The 24611-nt window shown below is 35.1% G+C and overlaps 1 non-coding gene across 1 annotated transcript; it reads left to right on the top strand.

Annotated features, from left to right (window-relative positions):
* The first annotated feature begins 636 nt into the window (after positions 1 to 636).
* On the top strand, positions 637 to 742 carry LOC123581725. Its single transcript, XR_006703970.1, has one exon. It is a non-coding gene; the product is annotated as a U6 spliceosomal RNA (small nuclear RNA).
* Positions 743 to 24611: the final 23869 nt, after the last annotated feature.

Raw genomic sequence — 24611 nt, 5'->3', positions numbered from 1 at the left:
TACGTAAATGCACTTTGCTTCTGTCTCTATTTCTGCTGAAAATGGAATCAATGCAGAAGGTGCAGTCTTTTATGATCCCAAATCTCCCACAGATGCTAGAATGACTCTACAGGACTGAAAGAACTAGAGAGATCACCCCCTCATTTTCTCTTTTTTACACATCTTTGGTTTTGAATCTGAGCATGTCCAATTGCATCCTTAGTGTTTCTCCTTTGAAAAATAAGTCCACCAGCCCCTCAGTCTATCTTAGCCAATTGTTCATCTGATGAGCCTCCCTTCTTCTTTTCTCTACTTTTGTCAACACAGAAAATTCCTCCTCTGACCCCTCATCCATTCATCAAATAAAGCCAAGTATAAGTGGGGTGCCTGGGTGGCTCAGTCAGTTTAGCATCTGACTTCAGCTCAGGTCATGATCTCTCAGTTCATGAGTTCAAGACCTGAGTCAGGCTCTGTGCTGACAGCTCAGAGCCTGGAGCCTGCTTTGGATTCTGTGTCTCCCTCTCTCTCTGCCCCTCTCCTGCTCACACTCTCTCTCTCAAAAAAATAAATAAACATTAAAAAATAAAAAAGTCAACTACAAATGGCTCATTAAACTCAGATCACCCAAACAGCATAGTTATATAAAATAAAAAGCAAGTGCTCGCTTCAGCAGCCCATATACTAAAGTTGAAACAACATAGAGAAGATTAGCATAGCCCCTGCACAAGATGACTTGAAAATCTGTAAAGCATTTCATACTAAAATATAAAAAAATAGTTGAAAAATAAAACATTGATTTATTTTTTTATTAAAAAACTCATCTACAGCTTCATGTCTTATCACAACCTGACAAGAACTTGGATATTATCACTCCTGAACTTACACCAAGAAAATAAGTTGAATAAGTTGAAATTCAGTGACTTTCTTGGACTCATCAGGAATTTGTGATTCTCATGGCAAATTACCACTCCAAATTCTGGAGAGATTGCCAGATCTAGAGAATTACATCAGAGATACGCTTACCTAGAGCAGAAGCTACTGGAGTCAACAACTGGTAGGACAACTTAAATGGTAACTTTGGTGAATTGCTGAAGGCTGAGGGTTGATTAGCATGAGATGGGGAGACTGCTGGCAGCTACAGTATTAGATGGGCCTCCATAATTTTGTGGGTTTCACCCTCAGGAACCCACTAAATTTTAATAGTGAAGAGACAAGAAAGATCTCATATTCCTGGCATGGCAGAGAAATGTAACCATTTTGAAATACATCTAGATAATTCTACCAAACAAAGGCCTACCCTGCTGGGAAAAAGACTTTATTGGAGCCTTATCCCACCTGGAGGGAGGACAGTTTTACAACTGCAGGTTTATGTAGCCAAACTGTTTCAAATAAGGCAAGAGGAAGCGGAAAGCTAGGAAACATTTGGAAGATCAAGCCAGGAACAAAGTTCTACTAAAATACTGAGATTTAATAATAAGATTACAAATTGCTACCCATTACCTACAATTTACCATCACATCAACAGGGCTCCAGAATAACATTGAATTATAATTCAGTATATAATTGTGGCTAAAAGAGCCACAGGCACAGGCTGTATTTAAGGAGTTTTTAGAAATATCCAAAAATATCAAGGGAGACAAAAAAAAAAAAAGACACTAGAGAAATCTGATACTTAACAGCTATTACTATAGCAAATATTAAACATGGCCCAACTTCTTGCCAGATTAACATGAATCCCACATCAAAATCATTTTGGTTACTCTTTCTTAATTCATATGTCCAGTTTTCAACAATAATTATAAGGCATGTTAAAAAGGTAAGAAAAAATACAGTTTGAGAAGACAAAACAAGTATCAAACCAGACTCAGCTATGACACAGAGATTGGATCACCCGATAGGAAAATTAAAATCACTATGACTTAATATGGTAGAATTGCTATCAGTAAAAGTAGACAGCAAGCAGGGCAGATGGCTACTGTAAGTAGAGAGATGGTAACTCCAAAAAAGAACTAAAATGAAACACAATAAACCAAAAATGCTTTCACACAAATAAAAAAATGTCTTTGATGGGCTTATCAGCAGACTTGAAATGGCCATGGTAAGAATCAGTGAGCTTGAAAATATGTCCATACAAACACCCCATCTGAAATGCAACAAGAAAAGAGAATGTAAAGCAGAAGAGTGTATTCAAGAACCATGAAATAATTTCTCAAGATATAGCACACATAATTGGCATATCAAAAGAAGAAAGACAAAATGTTGCTGAAGAAATATTTGAATAATGATGTCAGAGAACATTCCAAAATGAATGGCAGATTCAAACTATAGATTCAAGAAGCTCAGAGAACACTAAGCAGGATAGATATCCAAAGAAATATACATAACACACTTCATATTCAAACTGCAGAAAACAATGGATATGAAGAAAATCTTAAACCCGATTTTAAAAATAGCATTCCTTAAAGAGGAAATGGATAAGAATTGTGACAGACTTTTTATTAGAAACCATACTGCAAGGACAGAATGAAAACTGCAACATTTAAATATAGAATTAAAAACAAACAACCCCCCCCCAACAACCCCACCAACTTAAAATTCTTTATATACCTAAATTATTTTTAAAGTGAAAGGAAAAGACTTTTTCAGACAACCAGAATCTAAAGGAATTCATCACCACCAGACCTATCCTGCAGTAAATGTTAACAGTTCTTTAGGGAGAAGGAAGAATACATAGGTCAGAAACACAGATCCATATAAGATAAGGAAGATTGTCACAAAAGAGGTAGATGAAGGCAAAATTAAAGCTGTTATTTTTCCTATTTTTATTGTAATAGATAACTTTTCAAATAATGGTAAAAATATATTATGTGAGTGTAATGTATAATGAAATTAATGATGGCAGTCTTCTAAGGAGTGGAGGGAGGAATTGAGAATACTCTATTACAAGGTATCTGCATTACTCATGAAATGGTATAGTGTTATTTGAAAGTCGACATTGGTTAGTTGTAAATATATATTGAAAATTCTTGGGCAACCACTAAGATATATATATATATATATATATATATATACATACACACACACACACACACACACACGCATTCTCGGACAACCACTAATATATATATATATAGTATATAGTATATATTAGTGGTTGTCCGAGAATGCGTGTGTGTGTGTGTGTGTGTGTGTGTGTGTGTGTGTGTGTATATATATATATATATATATATATATATATATATATATATAAAGAAGTGTAGTTGATATTCCAAGATCAGAGGTTAAAATGGAAATCAAATACTGCCAGTCATCTGACTTTGTTCTTTCACAAAGTTATTTTGACTACTCTAGTTCTTTTGCATTTCCATGTGGGTTTTTTAATCAACCTGTTAACAAAATAAAAAAACAAATAAAACTGTGATTTGTAATGCATTGAATCTTTAGGTCATTTTAGGAAAATTGATATCTTAACAATATTAATTGTTTAAATTCTCTCAAGAATGTTTCCTAGTTTTAGTGTACAGGTCCTTGGTTATCTTTCTGTCAGAATCATGTCAAGATTGAATATTTGCACTGCTATAATAAGTGGTATTGTTTTGAATTTCAGTTTCTGATTGTTGATAGTATAAAAAATTATGATTGCTTTTTATATATTGATATTGTGATCTGTAGCCTTGCTAAACTGAATTACAATTCTAGTAGAATGTTTTTGTATAATTTTAGCTGTGGGATTTTTATAGATGCCCTTTTTCAGGTTGGATTGTTGAGGAAGTTTCCTTCTATTCTTAGATTGCTGACAATTTTTTTTAAGTTTATTTATTTAGTTTTGAAGAGAGAATGTGAAGAGGGGAGGGGCAGAGAGAGATGGAGAGAGAATCCCAAGCAGGCTCCGTTTTATCAGCGCAAGAGCCCAAGGCATGGCTCAAACTCACAGTGAGATCATGACCTGAGCCAAAATCAAGTAGGGAGCTTAACCAATTGAGCCATCCAGGCACTCCAATAATTTTTTTTTAATGTGGTGTTGAATTTTCTCCAGTCCTTGTCTCACATCTATCAGGATGATCATGTGGGTTTGTTCTTTATTCTATTAATAAAATATAAAATAATGATCAGAGCAGAGGCTGGGGTGAGTTAGATGGAGCACTTGGGCACAAACTTTGAGATTACTCTTGGGTCATGAAAGATTTGGTACTTCTTCAAAATCACCATGCTTAGCTCTGCACTCAGCTCACTCTAGTCCCAGACCGACACTGATTGATTTTCAAATGTCACATGAACATATCATTGCTGGAGTAATTCCAAATTGGCTGTGAATTTAGTCTTTTTAAAAATATTTTGTTGTATTTATGTTGTTAATATTTGGTAGAGATTATGGGGTCTATATTTCTAAGAGACATTGATGTGTGGTTTTATTTTTGTGTAATATCTGAGTCTGATCTGATCAGCCTATGATCACATAGTGAATTGGGAAGTGTTTACTCATGTCTGTTGTGGTAGAGTTTGTGAAGAATTGTTTTGTTTTCTTTAAATGGTTGGTGGTATTAACCAGTATGGCCATTTGAGTCTGGGCTTTCCCTTGTGAAAAGTCTCATATTTATGAATTATATTTCCTCATTGGTCATAGGTCTATTAATATTTTATATTTTTTCTTCATGAAGTTTTGGTAAATTTTGTCTTATGAGCATTCCCCCATTTTATATAATTTGTATAATTTGTTGCCATAAAGTTGTTCAGGGGATTTCACTATAGTCCTTTTACTTTCTGTACTATCAATAGTGATGTTCTTCCAGGCTTCACTTTTGTTATTTGTGTCTTCTCTTTTATTTTTTGGTCACACTAGCTAAAAGTTTTTGAACATTGCTTATATTTTGGTTTTGTTGATTACCTCTGTTGTTCTTTTCTACATTAATGATCTCTACCCCAATTTTTATATTCCCCCTCTACTTGATTGGCTTTAGATTCCCCTTCTTTTCTTAGTTTATTAAGCTGGGGACGTATGCAATTAGTATCAGACCATTCTTCTTATTTAATATGTGTCTGTATATGTGTATGTTTGAAGATACACATTTCAGGTAAAGACTTTTATAGCTACATTCCATAAATTTGGATACGTTTGTTTTTCTTTTATTTAGCTCAAAAAATTTTCTGATTTCTCCTGTGATTTCTTATTTGTTTAACATGTTTGTTGATCCCAACATTAATGGATTTCCCATATTGATTTGTTGTTAATTTCTAAATTCCTTTCATTTTTAAAACATCTTAAATGATTTCAGTTCTTTTAAACATATTGCAGGTGAACATATGGTCTATCTTGGATAACGTAGATGCATTGCGAAAAATCCTATGCATTGTGTTATTGTTGGGGAGAAGGTTGCTATGATTTCAGTTAGGTCAGATTAATGGAGCTTGAGTAATAATTTTTTCAGTAGCATAAATTGAGTAAGATGTATTCAGATCTCCAACTATGAATGTTTATCTGTTTCTTGCTTAAATTTTGTTTTTGCTTCATATATTTTGCGGCTTATTGTTAGACATGATAGATTAATACTTGTTTTATCATCTTGATTTGTTGACATGTGCCAGGTGATTATAAAGTGTCCCTGTTTTCCTCTAACACTCCTTTTTTTAAAAAAAGTTCTTTTGTTTTTTTCCTTCACTTGATAAATTAATTGATATGTCTTCTAATTGAATCTTTTTAAAAAATGTTTGTTTATTTATTTATTGAGAGAATGAGTGAGAGTGGAGGAGGGGCAGAAAGAGAGGGAGAGACAGAATCCCAAACAGGTTCCAAGCTGTCAGTGCAGAGTCCGACGTATGACTTGATCTCATGAACCATGAGATCATGACCTGAGCTCATATCAAGAGTCAGACACTTAACCGACTAGGCCACCCAGGTGCCCCTAAATGACTAATTCTTAAATATGGTTTCCTTTAGATCTTTGAATATATATAGCTACACTGAAGGCTTTTTCTGCTAAGACCAGCATTGTGGTCCTTTCATGGAAGTTTCTATTGACTGCTTTCTCATGAGTCATGCTTTCTTACTTCTTTGCATATTTTATAATTGTGGGTTGAAAAACACATTTTCAGTATTATATTCTAGCAACTCTGAACAGATTCACCATGTCAGAGGTTGTCATTGTTGCTTTTTCTTGTTTAGTGGTTTGCCTGGCCTAATTTTGTGGTATATACCTATACCAAAGTATGCAACCCTGAACTCACACTCAGTCTCTCTCTCTCTCTCTCTCTCTCTCTCTCTCTCTCTTTCTTTCTTTCTTTCTTTATGTTTTTTGGTGTTTTTCATTTGTTTGTTCTGTTTTGTTTTTCTCATTGTATTTTTAAGGCTAGAATCCTAAGAGTTGTACCTGGATTATCATGCTTGGAGGTAACCAAATGGCTGGTCAGCAGTTGGTCTGAAACACCTTCAGTCAATAAGTCTTCCACTTTTTCCTAATGGGCAGGTATATGGCTTAGGGAATGAATTCAAATTGTGGCAAATTAAAACTATGTCCAAGCTTTTACTCTCTGTCAGGCCTTCTCATGTCACCTCTGTTCATGTGTAAGTCCTCACAACGAGCCATAAACGTGTGCATAAGTATGTCTTGATTAGAATAAGGAAAGCATTACTTCCTATCAAGATCAATGAATGATCTTGATAATTCATAACATTTTACTGCTTCGTGTAACCTTCATTTTATGTGATGGTGATTTAACACTAGCATAAATTTTCAGTTACTAAAAACATATATGTTCTCATAACACCATGTGCTGCTTTCTAGCACTTATCAAAGTTGTAAAGTAGTACTTACAAAAGTCTGTTTTTGTTTTATTTTGCCCACTAGACTGTAAGCTGAATGAGAGCAGGAACCATATCTGTTCTTGCTCTCTATTTTACTTTCAGATGCCTCGCTAAAATCCCCACATCAAATAGTATTTCTAGGCATTCCAGTCCACATCGTAACTCAGAGCACCCACGAGTCTGTGTGAGGGTCCTCTCTGGCCAATGGTGTCTACTCCACAAAGGTGGAAAACCTAATATGCTATGGAAGGAAAGTTCCTTCCTAGAAATAGCTCTCAATCAACATATGACAGGATTAGTGGGTAGATTTGTAAGCTGCTCTGCTGCTTGGTGGTCTGCTTCTGAAAACTGTGTTCTTGGTATTGATAGCAAAATTCACAGCTGGATTAAACTCCAGTTTTCCAGAGAAGGAAGTTGTTAGAACACTGCCTTTCAGTTGGCTACTGTTTTTCCTTTTATCTCAGTTCTCCTCTTCTGTACTGACATTTTCTGGGATCACATTCCAAAGAGATTACTTGTATTGGAATCGTTGTCTCAAGACTAATTCTGAGGGAATTCAAATTACATCACACCAATTTTTAGGATGAGCAAACAGTAAAACTTGATAGAATGAAATTTGTCATCATAACCTGTTTCTTGCCCAAGTATTTTAATTTGTGATAAAACCATTAATTATACAAATGAAAATTTTGTGCGCTAGCAAATATTCTTGATTAATTGTGCACTAATAGAGTGTTACATAGTGACTTAGTCATCTTTCTATTAACCAGTCCATCTATCCAGTGACCCATTCATCCAGTGACTCATTCATCCATCCATCCTTCCAGTAATGTTTTTTTTAACAACTAATGTGGGCTAATATATACATTTTCTTAATCGACCACAATGACTTGCTGCTACCTGAAAACCAGTAATTTGCTGATTATATAATAGACAAGCCAGTTTTATTTCAGGCTACAAATAAAGAATTATTTTATTTTCATTTTAATATAAATTTGTTCTATAAATGTGCATTGTATTTTTCAGCATATTCTATTAGAGTATGACCCTCTTAAGAATTATTGTGGATTGTAAAAAGTATGCTGAAAAACCTAGCTCTTAAAAGCATGTTAAAGGTCTTGTATGAACCCTTAATTATAATTCTTTGTAAGTCAAAAGTGTCTGATTCATCTAATAATTTAAAAGAGGTCAGGGTACCTGGGTGGCTCTGTCTGTTAGGCATTCAACTCTTGATTTTGGCTCAGGTCATGATCCTGTGGTTCAGGAGATAGAGCCCCACATGGGGTTCTGCGCTGATGGCACAGAGCCTGTTTGGGACTGTCTCCCTCTCTCTCTGCCCTTTCCCCTGCTTGTTCTCTCTCTCTCAATAAATAAATAAACCCTAAAAAGTTAAAAAATATAAAATAGGTCAGAAAAAAATATTAAAAAGCCAACTGTTACCTGGAGGATATCTGAACTCTTTCCTAAAGTAGTCTTGCCTTTGATGGAAAGTCAGTGTCCTCTTGATGAAGTGATACTTTATGAATCACATTCTTACTCTACCAGATTCAGTGATGCAGAGATGTTTCCATGCTGTTATATCAAATTTACTAGTTTGACATATATGGTAGTTATATAATACACAGACTTTATTGCTAACAAATGGATGCATGAGTTAGGATGAATTTTGCCCACAATAAATTCAAAGATTGTTACCGCTAAAGTAAAATGTATTAACCCCATGTCAAAGTGTCTTCATAACATTCATTTCATTGCACAGCAGATTATTCTTTTTAAGTATTTCCTAGTTGGCTTTATGAAATAGGTAACATTAAACATATTTAATGTTTATATACTAAAGAGGTACATATTATATTATATAATGTTTATATACTAAAGAGGTACATATTATATTATAAATATAATAACACTGAGGGCACCTTCCAAATATGTTTTCAGAAGTATCAAACATTCTTTCTTGCTTTGCGGTTGTAAGGTTGTAAATTAAGATAGTTAATTCAAGAAGTGCTTTAAAACGTTGCATCTATGTATATGTGAATCACTATAGATCAGTAATATGATGAATATTGTTATTCCTTGAATTTTTATAAAGACACTTAAAATGCCAGAAGTCAGGTGTGAAAAGAAAGGAGTTAGACTGACTTTCCATTAAACCTAATAGCTAAGTTTTTGTTTGTATTTTGTTTGTAAGAAGAGAATGTTAACCCAAACTCTCAGAATAATTGAATTAAACATAAATGATCTGGGATACTTTAATTGTGGGAAATATGTTTATAAAGTAAAATTATGAGAATAAGTTTCTTATATTCAGGATTTAGTGAAATGCCACCTATACAAGGGTAGATTTATCAGGCCACTAGGAGATACTTCTCATGTTTGAAAAATATGATCTTCTGGCAATTTACATTTGCATTTTAAATTATTTTTTCCTATACATATGTGTCAATAACAAAATAAGGCCTGTCTACCAGAATGTCATATTTTTTGCAAGCTATAGCATATATCTTCCAAAAGATTATTTACCAAGTAAGAAAACCGGCAGGAACAGATGTACAGAGATTTTCTGTGGTCTGTCGGAAGTTCTGCTTTCTTCCTCAAAGAGGAAGAGATCATATAAAAGCCAGGGGAGGCAAGACTCAGAAGGGAATATAGGAAGCATCTGTTACTTACAAGTAAATGGATCTGGACTGTTTCAGAATGTGCGGAGGGAGCTAAAAGAGTGACAAGTAATGGTTTCGGCATCCCAAACGTCAGTGTTTGATGTGAAGTAGAATAGGAAGTTATTTCTTAAGACGTGAAAGAGGAAACCAAAAATGAAAACAATTTTGGTGGTTTTCTATTTAATCCAGTGGGTGAGAGAGAGACAGAGCAAGAGAGGAAGAGACATCTTCTCTAGGATAATAAGCACTAAAGCATAAAGTAGCTGTCTAGCTGACCATCCCTTCTGAATGCTGTCTCCTGAAATGTGTCTACTAATGATTAAAACAGTGCACCCTACCTACCCAGTGAAAGTATCATGAAAATGTCTAGGGAATGTGAAAGTAAAAATGGATAAACATTATGATCCCTAAAAGTGAGTCTTCTGTGCTTTTTTTTTTTTTTTTTTTTTTTTTTTTTTTTTTTTTTTTTTTTACATAATCAGTGTCTTTAACAACTCTGTACGTAAGGAATAATTATGCTGATTTATAGATGAGGAAACTAAAACTCAGGTGCTTTAAATTACTTTCCCAGAGTGAGCTGTATTTTAACAAATTCCATCTACCTCCAGAATTCCTGCCTTTACACTCCTCTACCTTCTTTCTGTCTTTGGTGGGGGACATCAGTTATTTACCACTTATACTTTTCTGTGAAAGAAAATTTAAAAATTGTATATATTTAAAAATTTTAAATATCATAGAATAAATACATGTGTATCTTACTGTGTGCAATTTTAACATGATTTAGTAAAATATCAGATGCTAAGGGCCCTAGGTGGATTGTCTGTTTTGAAAAATAGGCATGCATAGCACATGGCCTCAAACAGGTTTTAAAATGCAGATTCAAAGCCAGGAAGTATTTGTTGATGGCCACGTGTTTCAAGGAGAAAGCTTGTAAGATGATATATGGCTCATAGGCATTCTTTTGTGATCCAGAGAGAACTAAATTGGGTATCCACAGCTTCTGCATGGATAACTGAGATCCCTTTCCAATGACGCTTTGGGGAAAAGGCTAAGATGACCTTCCTCAGCAGTAAAATATAGTAATCCTATAACACATGGCTCTCCAACCACACCATTTCAAGAGGAATCTGGGTTTTTTTTTGTTTTCTTAAGTTTATTTATTTATTTTGAAAGAGACAGAGACAGCATGAGTGGGGGTGGGGGACAGAGAGAGGGGGAAACAGAAAATCCCAAGCAGACTCCACACTGCCAGTGCAGAGCTCGACAGGGGCTTGATCCCATGAACTGTGAGATCATGACATGAGCCAAAACCAAGAATCGGATGCTTAATCAACTGAGCCACTCAGGAGCCCCATTTCAAGACGAATCTTAAGGGATAGCTGGTAGACAAACAGATATCAAACAGATATCACTGAAATATCATTCAAAAGGATAAACCAGGAGTAGACTCTTACTCTTGGAAAAACTAAGATAGAACCTTAGTAAGGGAGTATATGTTTCTCTCTGGGGGAAAAGAAACAGAACTGGAGTCTGGTTGGCAGCAATGAAAGGAAGCAAAGGCAATCTGCCCAAGCTTTGTTACATTAGCAAACCCCAGGGCAGGATCCAAAACCAGAAACCATATTCTTACCAATAATGGGTGAAACTGAATTATAATGCAAAAATTGAATTTTGAATTGTCAGAGTGCAGACTGGTTTTTAGAAATGCCTTAAAAGTTACTTCAAGTCCTGTCCATTTTGTTAAATCGCCCTATTCTCCCCATGTGCATGTGAAATAGGCATTTTAGAAGTAAGGAATGTAGTAGCGATCTCCACTGTAGGAATGGTTTCTAATGTAATTTGAGTGGCACCTCTCTTAAGCCATATATCCTAGTTTTGAATGTCTACCATTAGAAGATAAAGTTCTTTTTTGTAAAGATATTTTTTAATATCACTTAATATCATTTTGAAATGCAAATATGTTGGTAGGTAACACCCATTACAAAGTAAGCACTGAGATGTTTTGACTTTTTATCCTGACAGAAGACCAGAGAATATTTCTTATGATTATCTAGGAATGGGGAGGAGGAAATTCTGAAAGTCTTCTGTCAGTTGTAGTGAGGAAGGCAGGCAGCCGTGATGTCCTCAAGGAATGTTGAAAATTACCAGAGCACCTGAAAGTCTGGTCTTATTTGTTTATATTCACAACAGTAACCTTAGCTTCTTCAAAGGGCTTGTGGCAATCTTTGAGCAAGGTGTATATTCCCAACAATTTAAATTTGAATCTATACCAAGTGGCTTCTAGTTGCCATGGTTAGTGCTAGGATGTTGCATAAGCCAGTGCATATGACAGGCACAAAAGTCGTGGTCATTATTGCAAAGTTTTTATTTCAGAGAACATTAGCAGCAGTTTGTTTGGCTTGAATTGGTTTTGTTTTTCTGCGGTTTTGAAAATTTACAAATAACGGGTCATGTTTCTTACTTCTTTCAACATATTAAGCGTTCACCAAAAGATGACAAATTAGAAAATATGATTCTTGAACATAAATGGACTTGAAGGTGGATTGGGAGGAGAAAGGATCAATGATTGGACGATAAGTGTGGGAAACAAATAATTTAGTGTTTACATCATAGCCTTAAGTTAACTAAGGACAACAGCTCGATCCTCAAGGCTTCTTTCTCCACAAACTGAATGGTGGCATGTATGTAATAAAAACGATATCTCCTTCATTAGGCAATATAAGCATTACTGAAAAATGTTTCCTGTCAACAAACGTAGTTTATTCCCTATTAAAATATTATATTGTCTTCTCTTAGAGATTTATAATGTGCTAGTCCTAAATGAGTTTATAGTATTTAACTAAAGAAAATAAACTCTTTGTGGCAAAAACATTAGAACCAGATCTCCAAAAGCCTCAGTATTGTCAATATTTGTTAAAACTCCATTCTATCAGACTCATAAGTAAATGCGAGAACGTATGTTCTTTGGCCCCCAGTGAAGAAATCCAAGCATGTTGTAAGAGACTGCTTATGTCTCTGAGTGCAGACAAATAAAGGGCTACCAAAGTGTTAAAGCTATGTAACTCACCATGGTTCATTTGCATAGAAAATTACAGAACTTGGAGATCCTGGGCACAGAGCAAGTGCCCATTAGCATTAGACAGGCACCAAACACTTCAATCCAGAGATAATTTGGCTGTAATATTCTTGTCTACATGCCAGTATATGCTCTTATAATACAATCAGTGTAATAATAATTTAAAAATATGTTTGTTTGTAAGATTCCAAATTTATAAACATTCATTTAAAATAACTGGCAGCTGTGTAATGGTTCAGAAAAAAATATATTTATTTAGCCAATTTTATGTTTAAATCATCATTTACAATCAGACTCCAGTCCCAAATAAATAAATAATTGTATGACTACAGGAAAAGGAGAAGGAAAAAAAAATCTAAATATGACTCCATCTCATCATATGAAAAAACAAGTTTGTAATAGTTTTACATGAAGAGTTGTTTTGAGATAAACTGAAAAATTAGAAGACCATATTAATTAGTCCATTGAGCATTCTTTATTAACTAACTCATTCAACAAAATTTAGCAAAATCTTTTGTGTGAAATTTGTGATGCAGTTTGTTAAAACTAAAAATGTTCCCGAAATCCTTTATAGTCTCAAGGAGCTATATTTCACTGATTAATTATCAGAGTATAAATATTTTTCCAAAGGTAAAAAGAATGCTAAAGGTAAAGTTATTCTTTTGCTACAGAGTCTGTATGTCCCAAACTGTAGAATTCCACAAACATAAATATGGCAGTAGTAGGTATTCATTTAATCTCTCTTAATAAAAATGGTTGAGTAAAATAGAACTATGAATTACTTTGTACAACTCATTTTATTTCAGAATTTTTATAAATTTAAAATATTTCCAACACTTATATTTCCATCCCTAGCATTCCTCCAATCTCCAAACTCCCACAAGATGTCAAAAATCTATGTATGGTTGACAAAATGTGTTTTTTTTTATGTGACACATCCAGTGACGTATCATACAACAATCTATGTACCTTTCCTGCTTTAAGATATTATTATTATCTGTGGTTTTGCATTATATGCACAACAGTTGACCAAAAGACAATTTTAACAATTGTGAGGTAGGTATCTTTTAAGATGGCCTCCAATGATCTCTGCCTTGTATTTACCAGCTCTGTGTAATCCTTCCCCCTTTAGTATGGTTTGGATTTATTAATACTTCTAATGAATGGAACATGACAGAAGCTTGTGATGTCCCTAGTAAGGTTAAGTTACACAAAGCCTATATGTTACATCTTAGTTCCCACTGTATCTCTCAAATACACACTTTCTGGAAGGGAAGCCAGCTGCCATATTTTGTTCTGTAGATGGGCCTATATGGCAAGGACCAGAGGAAGCCTTTGTCCAGTAGCCCAGGAGGAAAGGGCCCTCAGTCTAACAGCTCACAAGGACTAGGTACTGTGAACAACCATGTTAGTGAGCCCCAGAATTAGACCCTCTTCCAGTCCAGTCTTCAACTGAAACTGTAGCCCTAGGTGTTAGTTTGAGACAAGTACATGAGAACTTGAATGAGAGATGCTTTGCTAAGCTTTGCTCAGATTCCTGATACACAGAAACTATGATATAAAAAATGGTCCTTGATTTACACTGCTAAATTTTAGGATAAGATATTACACAGAAATAGATGACTAGTGCAAGTTGTTTATAGGATGCAAGTTTTAATTTTTCCCAATGATGACATTTATAAAATTGTACAGTTCCAGATACTTGCCTTTATTCTCACAGCTGGAGTTTGCAACAACTTAAAAATATATTTAACATCCAAAAAAATGTATATTCAACATGGATGGATTCATATTAACCAAACCCATAAGAAATTTCAAAATAATACTTTTATAATTTTAATAAGAATTAAAATTGCTAAGAAATAGAACTGTCAGGACTTTGGCATTGTATTGTTTCCGTACACATGCTGCAAACGTAAAATTGCATAAACTCCAAATTTTCAATTTCAGAAAAAGACACGTTCTTTTTTGTTTCTTTTGATATCAAATTTTGAATAGTGAATACTTGTATAAATTTCGGAGATAATTATATATTATGTCTTTAAAAAATCCTTCTAATTCCAAAAAAACATATTAAAATAAGATGAACTAACTAAAAATAGTTTGGTATGTTATTTTGAAAGAAATCTTGCAAATGCTGGTAGATAGAAAGTACTCTCTGTGTCCACATTAGCCAGATGGCTTTGTATGCTATAAGAAGTTGTTATACTTGTGTGAAAATAAGAGGCTGGTAGAATTAAATAACTGATAAAGAGGAATGATAAATATGGGAGAAAACTCAGATAGCTTTAGATTTATTTTTAAGGGCTAGTAACAAGGGATATGGAGGATAAAAAATGTTCTTAACTAATCAAAGTTTAATTTAAAACTATAGCAATAGACTTATATGACCTAGCGACATAAAAAGGTAATAGAAAACGAAAGAGTAAAAGTAAATACATATTTTAAGGGAGAAAGAAGTACTTGGTGCTTAAAAGAGGCAGTCTGGAAAGATTCCACGTTTTCAGAGCCTTATAGCAAACAAATAAGTTAGTTGAAACTGTTCAAAGGATAGCCTGTGGGGAGGAGACAAAGAAAGAATGACTGCTAACCATGATACCTAGGATGTATGACCAACCAATTCACTGCCTCTTTTGAGTCTTAAGGGCATGAATCTTAATCTGTAAGCTGGGGGACAAAATAAATACCAAATTCTAATTTTTTAATTTAATCTAATAAACTTCACTTTGAGCTATAATCTTGCATGCGTGCTAGAAAACCCAATGTTACTATTGGAACTCCTTTGTCCTCCCTGGGGCCTGTGCAACAATTTGGAAAGTACTGCCTCAATGGAACAATTATGCACAAAATTTTAGACTGCCCTTATTGCCCCTGAAGCTTAATGTCCAACCTACCTGGATGCATTATGCAACCATCCCCTCTGAGGCCTTGCTACATCCTTAGGATGTGAATATAAAACAGGGCATGAGTCAATGATATATCACATGCCTATCTGATCTCAATAACCTTTCAAAAAAAGAAAAAAGAGGTAAGGTAGAAATCTATCATCTTTTCTGCTGTTCTAAAAATGTTCTAAGGAAAAAACCAAACAAAACCAAAACAAAACTCTCATTTTGTGGATAATGTCCCACCAAATGAGAATTGAAAGGGAAGAGGACAGGAAAGAAGGTTATACAAAACTTGTTAAACAAGTTAAAACTTGTTAAATATTAATATTCTCTAGAGTATGAGAGCATCAGAGAACTGGCTACCATGTTGGAATGGGGTAGAAAGGGTGGGGGAACTACACAGTAGAAAACAAATTAACATCAAAATAAATATTCACACCACATTTTATTGGACAGTTAGAAGGTGTGATGTGTCCCAGAAAGAAGAAATATATAGAATCCTTAGGTTTAATAAACTCAAATATAGATAGAAAAGTAGGATAGCATCACAATTCTTAAAATAGATTCTGAAAAATATTTTGAAAGAATAATATAAAAGATCAGAAAAGAAATCATTTAGAGCCTCAAAGAATAGATGCAATTATGACAAACAAGATAGAGTTCAAGGCACTCTGACTTGCTTAAAAGGGGGGGGATGAAGGCACAGAGGAACGATCTACAAAATCTGAAACATGTATATGAGATAGATATGTACTGAAAAAGAGAACTGGTCCACTGATGCACATGTTTGTCTTAGAGTGGGTGCCCTAGAAAATACAGTCTGAGGAAAATCTTATGTAAGTTAATAATTTAGAAAGTGGCACAGAACTCGAGAATGCAGTATTGATTGAAAGAGGTAGTAAGACTGAGAAAAAAGGGAAACAATTTTGGAAGTACATATTGAGCTGGCTACCACTTTTTAAGTTATGTAGCTTATAACTAAACATCTCAGAAATTTTATCTGAGAAGCTATGTTAATTTCTGGAAATTCTTTCCTGCTGAAGGAAAGATAAATTATTGATCTTTTGACCCTAGTGTGAAATCGACCAAAGATTTTTCTTCCCCACGCTTGTGGTTGCAAATGCATGAGCACAATGTAAGTCCTATGGAATCTTATGACTACGCCACAGAGAAAACCTAACATTGCAACATAAGGGTGTACAGAATGGGCAAGAGACATGGTACTGATGGCTGTGCACACATGAGGTCACTCTCCATGGCAGCTAGGATGACACAGTTTGCCAAGTGTTCTGGTACCAAGAGGATCTGTGGTTGTACATAAAAGTTGCTCATATAGTCTACACTGGCAACAGGAATCAACCTTCATGGCTTCAAATACCCAGCACCTACTCAATAATTTAGATCTCTTTTGGTGAAAACCACATATTTCCACTACCTCCCCAGAGACAAAATGCAAATCCATTTGTCTCAGTCTCCATGAATGAGCTGTGGTTCCCACCCATGTAGCCAATCCCAAATCTGTATTTGGCTCGCCATCATTTTCTTCCTCAACCATCCATCCTAGATCTCACTTTGTTCAGCACTCCCATTTGTCTGGATTATTTGTCTAATGGGAGCAAACCAGACTCTTAATTGTCTTATCTTTTTTTGATCCCATTTCCTGCAATTGCCCATTTACAGTTATTCCTGGAATTGAAAAGCCAGGTCTTTGCACAGTAAACTCCATAGATTTTAGGCATACTCTTCTTTAACCCTATTGTGTATCAGTATTCTTAGCCTCTTATGATAATTAGTGTGAATTTCCCCTTGTCACTTGTCAATTATCAGTATAATAACTTCTTTCTATGGTAGATCCTTCTGATCCACCAGGATAAGAGGTCAAAAGTGTCTAAGTGGTAGTCCCATTGTTCAGTTCATTGGAATGCTTCTTGTGTTCCTTGTAGTGTGGCCCCTTACTCCAAATTCAAGATTTCCAGACTCGGATATTCTAGATATTAGGGACACAGTAACCTATATTGGCCATTTGGTCAAAGTATACACTAGTGCCTCAGTCCTGCATGGTTCCATCCCTAAACTGACAATTTAGTTTGGCCTTTCATAGGCTGTTCCAACATTCTACCTGTGTAGCTGTATCGAGTGACAGAATATATAGTATCAACATGATGATTTTCATGTCAAGATGAGCAGGTTAACAATGACCTGAAGGAGCACTGATAAAGCCTAAGGATAAGAAATTGATAAAGCACTACTGTCCTCCCCACATAAAAGCAAAATGACTTTAATCCTTTTTACTAATGGGGTTTGAAAAGGATGCATTCACTAGATTAATAGCTTCATAAAAATTGCCAGAGGTTATGTGGATTTGCTACAGTAAAGATTCCACATCTGGCAATACAAATAGAGTCTGCCAATTGGTTAAATTTAAGGTAATGCAGAATGTGTCAGGCTCTCAATCAGATGGAGGAGCCACCAAATGTGGGGTGACACAATAAGGTGGAGGCCAATGGCACAGGTGATGGAGGATTTCACCCAAGGTAGAACAAAGGAGATAGAAATTTATTGAATATACTGCAAGGGAATTGTGGCCAGGATAAGAAAGGAGGGACTGTCTGCCACAAGGCAGCAGTACCGGACTAGTTAAGGGCAGGGAGGGTGAGGAGGTATGCAAACATATGGAATTTTCCTTTTTTAGTACTTGTGTCCAGGTGTAAGTAAACCACTGGTCAGCTAGGGCTTATGGATATTTTGAGATGGGTCACCGAATAGGCCTGTTTGTATTCAGCCAGGGAGTTGGGGGTTACTGTAGACCCTTCTTTCTTACTCGGGTTTCCATTGCTCAAGTTTGTTGCCTAAAAGCGACCTCTACATGGAATAATCTATCACACCCCAACTTCCCCCCAACAAAGGGGGAGAACCCGCAAATGTATAGGACAAGAAATTGTATCACCTTTAAGTATTTGAGAGTGTTCATAATCTCTGCCATTTCACCAAGGATACATAGCATGACTTCTGGTTTAGTGCCTTGACTGATATGGAAGAGATGGGAGCCAGGGAGAGTTTCAGGAGCTGCCCCTTATTCCTTTATGCCAAAAAAAGCTCTTTACATTACAAACGAGGGAAACTGTGCAAGTGTTATGCCAGCCGTTTGATATAATCACTCTAATTTTGTTCTTAAATACTAGGGATAACCTAAGTAGTAGAAGTGGTTCTGATGACAAAATTCTGATTTGTCCAGGATTGGAGTTCCATACAACCAATGAGAAAGCTCTGGATACCAGCTGAGTGTCCTACAGTTCAATTCAGTTTGGATACTGTCAACCTGGGGATTGCATCAGATCCCATAGACCAAGGGTTCAGTCTTATGAGACTGCCCCCTGACACACCCACCCATTTCAGATGCCAGTTGCAAAGCCAGGTTGTTATCTGTGCTTCTGACCAACAACTACTTACAGACTGGTGGTTCCCACAACCTCTTCTTGGGTTCCATTAATTTGCTAGAGCAGCTGACAGAACTCTGGAAACCTATTTAATCACTGGATTACTGATTTACAAAGGATATTAAAGGATACATACAAATCAACAGCCCGATGAAGAAATACATAGGGTGAGGTATGGGGAAAAGGCACAGAGCTTCCATATCCTTTCTGAGTAGCAGTCTTCCCAAATTTCCACACATTTGCCATCCCAGAACCTCTCCAAACCCCATCCTTTGGAGGTTTCATAGAGGCTTCATTACATAAGTATGCTTGATTAAATCACTGGCCACTAGTGTGATTGGGCTCAAACTCCAGCCCCTCTCCCCTCTCTGGACATCAGGGGGTGGGACTGAAAGTTCCAACCCTCTAATCATAGGTTGGTTTCTCTCTGATGAGCTCCCATCCATCTTTGTGTTCCAAAAGTCATTTCATTAACATAAAAAAATACTCCTTTATGGCTTTCATCACTTAGGGAATTCCAAGGTATTTAGGAGTCAGAAACAGAGATGAAGACTTAAAATGTATTTCTTGTTATAAATCACAATATCACAGTTATGTCTGTGTACTGAATGGAATGATTGACTATGAGATGGACTTGGGTCAACATTTCATTTATCACGGATTCTTTATGCCTCTATTCTGATTGAAAGACCTTGATGGCATTTCACATTCCCTATCAATAGTTTCAGAATCACATGTGTATCTAAGAGCCTTCATAATTTTACCAATTGTATATTTATGTTGGTAAACACATGCAGGTTTACTTAGGGAAAACATTTGGAGGGATTTTTATTTTTATTTTTATTTGAGAGAGAGAGAGAGTGGGGGAGAGGCAGAGAGAGAGAATTCCAAGCAGACTCCACATGCTGTCAGCGCAGAACCTGACACAGGGCTCAAACTCATGAACCATGAGATGGTGACCTGAGCTGAAATCAAGAATCGGACGCCCAACAACTGAACCACCCAGGTGCCCCAGAGAGATGTTGATTTCATATTCTTTTAGAATGTTGCAGAACCTGGTCTCAAGGGACCCAGCTCCCTCTGTAGTTGATAGGTTGGAGATCTAAAAACTTGCTAATATTAGCAAATGAGTAAGAAACCATTGTTTTTAGTTTTTGAGCTTTATTCTGTTTGCTTTCTTTATTTATCTAGTGTTTTTTTTTCTTAATTTTCCAAAGAGTTGATAGTATTATCATATGTAAAGAATGCTATTACTAGATTAATAAAAAGAAAATCATAATAGAGTTTGAAGACTCACTGCTGTACCAGATAAAAATGTTCTATGTACAAAATTGTCTTGTCAAAGAAACCATCAAAGATAGTGGGAATTCTAGGAGTTTTATATATATTTGATGATTTTGAAATTTAAGACAGGAAAATAATTGCTTGGGATAATATTTATGTTTTTTTCTAATAGCTGAAGCATTCTGTGTTTTGGCAAAGATAGAAGACATGTGAATTGAACAGCTAGATATCAGAAAGGAGAATCTTACTGTTTTCTTACCAAAAAACTTCACCTCATGGGAAAACTAAATCAAACCAAATCAAATATATAAATCAGTAAAATCACCAACTTAATCAAATTTATATATGAAGAGGAAAGGGACCAATGCTCCATTACAAGTGATTACAAGTATGAAATAGATAATTCAGAAGGCAACTAAATAAACATAAGTAAGAAAGTATTTCTCTGAAATGATATCATGGGGATGTTGACACAGATCAGAGGAACACTTTTCTTCCCCTTTTTTTTGTTATTATTTTTCCTAAGACAATTTATATAGCACTATTTCAAATTAAGAAACAAAGTCTTCCAGAAATTCTAACATAGGGAAATGATTGTGGTTAAATGGGTATCTGTGAAATATTATGGACTGAGAATAGTGATTACAAAAAGGACATTTTTGAAAATAATGTATGTAATTGATATGTGGTGATTTGGCAACAGTACATGGCAATGGAAGAATGCCTATGGGATAAAATATGAACTCAGGACAGAAGTAGTTTCAGGTATTTTGGTGAGAAATAAAAGAGGGAGATCATAAATAATGTCAGAGTGTTTTCTGGCTGAAAGACACCGTGTTTTCCCAACCTAATGAAAAATAACACATAGACACAAAGTAATGACCAATATTAAAATGTGTCATTTATTTCATCATTAGTTCATAAAATATAAATTTTGTAAGAGTTTCTTCCACCATGAGGACTAGAGCATAGCACTTGCCTGTCAGGTTCTCATTCTCATGGGGGAGATCAACCTGTAAACTTCAAATACTACAGTTTTATAGCAAGATTTTATGGAAATACACACAAAGAACTTTGTAGCACTGTGTTCAGTTCTGTATGTCAGCTATTCTGAGAAATGTTAGCAAATTCTAAAATATATAAAGAGGAAACTAAAAGTTAAAAATCCTCATTGCACCATAAACTATTGGAGTAAGTGAGCTTGGTGAGATTATCATTTTTAAAAATATATTTTACTTACAAAGTTCTTAAAGAGAAGCTTTCAGCAAAGGAGTTATTGATACAAGTTCTTTGGAGACTGTAAAAGAAGGATATCATCCTTCATTTAGAAAGATATGGGATATATTTTGAAAATATTTAAATACCAGTGAACCACAAATGTCATATTTATTCTATTTGATAGTAACCTGTTATCATAAAGCAAACTTATAAGAAGATTTCCAATAAGATAAAGAACTTTCATGTAAATATTCAAGATTACTTTTAATTATCTAAATAATGTTAATAATAATTATTATTATTTTAGAGAGAGAGAGTTTGCATGAGAACAGGGTATGAGCAGAGGGAGAGAGAGAGAGATAGAATCTTAAACAGGCTCCAAGCCCAGCAGGAGCCTGGTCCTACAACCATGAGATCTTGACATGACCTGAGCTGAAATCAAGAGTTGTCATGCTTAACCAACTGAGCTACCCAGGCACCCCTCAAATATTATTAAGTTATAAACTTGAGTATCATTTTTACTTCCAAAATATTTCTCAAAAATGGTGTTTGTTAACTTTGTATTTCTTGGAATGCTGAACTCACTAATTTTCTTATAATTACACAAATTATAATGTTGCTGATGCATTTATAAAATAACTCAGTCAATAAGAACTATATATGCTCTTATTTAAAACATTATTGTGACATATTCTTTCTTGCAAGTTTATGGAAGTATAAATAAATAAATAAAATGTGATTCTAACATATTAAGGTTCAAAACAAAATTCAGCACTGCAACAGAATTTCAAAATTTATGCATAGATTTTCAAGAAGTAGAATATATAAATTTTCATTCCATGCATGCATAAAATGCACATATTTGTTAATAGTACGTAAGTATGTAGTCTGTATAAATAAGTTTGTACAAATCATACTGTTTTAACTTATGCTTTTATAGTTAATAACTTATGCAATACTTCTATATTCATGAATATAGAAGAAGTTTGGTGTGGATGCCAGAGTATGGAATCTGAAGTTAAACTGCTTGGGTTGACTGCTGTCTCAAATATTCACAATTTATTATCATGGTGTGCATTACTTAACCTTTCTTCACCTATGGAAACATGCTTCCATATTTTGAATATAACTTAATTTATTTGACCAATCCCAATATATTAGGCAATATAGGGTTTCCACATTTGGTATTATAAGTTATAAATTTTATAATAAACAGCCTTGTGCATATATGTATATGTGCATAATTGTCCAGTCCATTCTCATAAATACTGCCAAGAGGCAGATTTATAGATAAAATAGTATGCATATGCTACAAATAAATATGCTTTCATCTGCAAGTAACAGAAAACCTGACTATACAGGATTTTAAATATGGCTCATTATTCTTAGATGTGAGAAGGGGATTTAATACCTCAAAAATGCCAGTGGTGAAATTTCTGTAATTTTTATAAACTTATCATGATGGACATGTAATAGTTTTCATGCTATGTTTAAATAAAGAAACAAAGCCAGTGTTAAAGAAAACAAGCAAAGCAACACTATTCTTAGGAACTTTTCCAAATTCTTTTGCTTACTTCTCATTGACCAAGACCAGATCATATGATAGTACTTACATGTAAGACAGTGCAGGCAAGAGAGGACCCAGGCAGTCATCAGAGAATATAGAACACATTATATTACAGCTTAAGGTGACTGCCAGGGCTCATTTGTTGTTTCTTAAGTAAATATTAATAAAAATGACTTCTAGTTATTTGAACTAGTGTATAATTCCAGTTCCAATGCGTTGTTTTTTTTAAAAGAATTTAAGTTAATATTAGGGCTTTAAACTTGATTTAATAGCATTGATATATCAATTTGGCCATGCTGAACTACAGTCCCTAAAATACCCTTTCTAGTATGATTTCTTTCAGGTCAGGCTACAAGGGACATTCTTTTAGGGTAGTTGAAGGACAAAAGGGAGTAGTAGTCATTTTACAGAATCCCCATCCCTTCTTTCAGTTATTCAACAGACATTAATCGAGGTGCTGCTTGAAGTGACTGTGCAAATATGATTAGAGTCCTTAATCAGTGACTTTAAGTCAATCAAAAGGGAGATTACGCTGGAGGGGGCTGATGTACCCAGTAAGAAGGCCAATTTAAAAGGGCTTCAGGCCTTCACTGAGGTAAAGACTCCAAATAGCCATGAGGTCTATGGAACCAGCCCGCTTGTGAGCTTCCTTTCCTCATAGCCTATCGCAAGGACTTTGGAATTGCTTGGTCAACCCCCACGGTTGTTGTAAGGCAACTACTTGTAATAAATACCAATATAGATATAAATGTACATTTCTAATGATGCCATGACTCTGCTTCTCAGATTGAACTCTGACTGAAACTCTAGATATAATAATTATGAAGCCATCAGAGTGCATTCAGCATGGCTTTAGAAGGCAGAGGAGAGAAAGGAGAGCAAGAAGCAGCAGTGTCAGCAGAGAGGAGGATGCAAGGAGGAAGAAAGAGAGGAGAAAGGGAGGAGAGGAAGGTGGAAGAAGAGAAGGAAGAGTGAATTTCATTACTCAAGGAAGCATTGAGCCATTCGTGATTTAACTTGATGGTGAAATACTTCCAAGTTTTAAAAAATGAAAAATGTATGGACAATAAAATAAAGAAAGAAAAGAGGAAAGTAATTCTGTGATTAACGAATAACTAGTGAAGACTCTTTGGATGCTGTAAAACAAGGAAGCAATTTTCAAATATCACTACTTGAGACTTTGGATTTAGTGTGATTTTTAAACAGAAAATGTCCCTGATTTACTGCACCTGAGCAGATATAAGCAGAAGAATTGTGGAGAGTATACAGAAAATTATAATAAAATGACTTGACAGAAAATTATGTGTATGACACATGGAAAATAAAAAATGGAACATTCTAGACTGAATAAGTACAAAGATCAAGATGAGGACTCTCAAAAGTTTTGTTACTGTTGTTGCTATTGCTTTAATTTTTATTTGAGAGAGAGAGCATGAGTGGAGGAGGAGAGCAGAGAAAGAGACAGAGAGAGAGAGAGGGAGACAGAGAGATAGAGGGGAGTGGAAATCTTAAGCAGGCTCCAAGATCAGCTCAAAGCTTGACAGGGGGCTCAATCCCACAACCCTGAGATCATGACCTGAGCTGAGATCAAGAGTGGGAAGCTCAACTCACTGAGCCACCCAGGCGCTCCTCAAAATCTTTTTTGTATAGAGAGAATCAAAACACTATGTAGAGGTCCCATTGCACATCACTTGCATTCAATA

The sequence above is a fragment of the Leopardus geoffroyi genome, chromosome A1 (assembly GCF_018350155.1).
Source record: "Leopardus geoffroyi isolate Oge1 chromosome A1, O.geoffroyi_Oge1_pat1.0, whole genome shotgun sequence".
Taxonomy (NCBI): domain Eukaryota; kingdom Metazoa; phylum Chordata; class Mammalia; order Carnivora; family Felidae; genus Leopardus; species Leopardus geoffroyi.
The sequence above is the reverse complement of the archived record's forward strand: the minus strand, read 5'-3'. Positions and strand labels throughout refer to the sequence as shown.